Consider the following 2,002-nt stretch of genomic DNA (forward strand, 5'->3'; position numbering starts at 1 on the left):
TGTTAAGAGATTCACAATATAGTATCGAAATAAGAAAAATCTTCTATTAATATTTTATAGATTGAAAAATAAAATAACTTGTGAAATGCTCTATTAGACCGGAGATCCAGTTTGAAAAAAAAAATGTTTACAACTCATCAAGTAATGAGATTTTCGTTTATTCTCCAGTTAGAGGATAATTATTCTCCGACAAAAGATAGAACAAGAAAAAAATAGATGAAATTTTTCAACAAGAACCATAATATAAATATCATACTATTCAATCGGTGGTGTATTATAAGTCCTAGTAATTCTAGATAGTGAAAGTAAACCAAGTAATTTAGAAAGACAATATTCAATAGCTTCAGCTAACATGTGAAATAAGTTTCCCAAATACCAGATTATTGATGAGCAGCATTTGCCTGGATATCTTAAACCTACGAATGTTTACTGACAATTACATGATTTTTTTTTTCTTTCTTCTTTTTCCACAATATCTCGGTAATTCTAAAAATCAATCCAAATATTCAATTACTATTGAAATGGGCGTATATCCTTTCAGTATTTACTGAAAGGTTTTGCGTGTTACTTGGTTAGGACTCATCATGAATATTATGCAAAGTCCATTTTTCGATACCTTGCTCAAAATGTTCTCACAAAATATTGCATGGCCTCTGACACGCGCTGACAAGAGCATATTTTATATCTTGACGATATTATCGTGGGAATTCTCGTAATGAAAAAAAAAAACTCAAAAAGGCTATTGGAAAGTTTTCTCAAGATGAATATATAACATGCAAAAACTCGTTTCAACAATATTGATAAACTTCCTCTTTTCGATCAGATTTTAACCCTGGATAGGTACGATGGGTCGTTTGCGACCCCGAGCGTCAAAAAAAACAGGTTTTTCTCACGTGACTCACCCCCGTGACTGAATTTGTGGGTGATCGACCTGCAGGAGGTGTCTCCCCTACACGCTCTAGTAGTGTCCAGATGTGCATTGCTGTAGCTGTACTCCTTCCCCGATTTCTGAGACGCGTCGGGGTCGAGCGCGACCGAGTTTACCCTTCTAAGGTAGTTTGCATAATTATCAAAGTTATTACGTATTATGAAATTGTCGTAGAATGGTGCAACTTGTATAGGTTATCAGTTGTGGAAAGTCTTGGTGGATTGTTTGGCTACCATGTGCATGATTTTTTTTTTTTTAGTTAAAATGTCGTTCATCACCACGAGGACCATTTTACCGCGAGTGCCCCTTTTTCTCATTTTTTTTTCATTTTTTTGCCAAGTCATTTTTCCGTAAGATATTGCCAAATAGGGTCGTAAATCTTTTGCTTGTTTAGTGTTGGAAAGTGTGTCTAGATGATCTGGCTACCCATGCATGACTTTGTTTTTGTCAGATACGACGTAGTTATTGGTATATTGGGTATTTAACTGCGGTTACCAATTTCTGTTTTTTTTCAATATTTGTAAAAATTACTACGTAGTAAGGATTTGCCGTATATTATTAATTTTTTTTTTCATGTTTATGTGTTAGAAAGTGTGCCTTGATGGTTGGGCTAACACGTGCATGTCTTTTTTTTTATCTGAGATGCCGTATATTAGAATGTCGGGCATTTTACCGCGAGTGTCCCTTTTTCATTTTTTTTCATTTTTTTGCCAAGTCATTTTTCCGTAAGATATTGCGAAATAGTATCGTAAAACTTTTGCTTTTTTAGTGTTGGAAAGTGTTTCTAGATGATCTGGCTACCCATGCGTGATTTTGTTTTTGTCAGATACGACGTAGTTATTGGTATATTGGGTATTTAACTGCGGTTGCCAATTTCTGTTTTTTTTTTTCAATATTTGTAAAAATTTACTACGTAGTAAGGAATTGCCGTATATTATTGATTTTTTTTTCATGTTTATGTGTAAGAAAGTGTGCCTTGATGGTTGGGCTAACACGTGCATGTCTTTTTTTTTTATCTGAGATGCCGTATATTAGAATGTTGGGCATTTTTCCGCGAGTGCCCCTTTTTATTTG

Source organism: Palaemon carinicauda, chromosome 1, assembly GCF_036898095.1.
Source record: "Palaemon carinicauda isolate YSFRI2023 chromosome 1, ASM3689809v2, whole genome shotgun sequence".
In the NCBI taxonomy this organism is placed as follows: domain Eukaryota; kingdom Metazoa; phylum Arthropoda; class Malacostraca; order Decapoda; family Palaemonidae; genus Palaemon; species Palaemon carinicauda.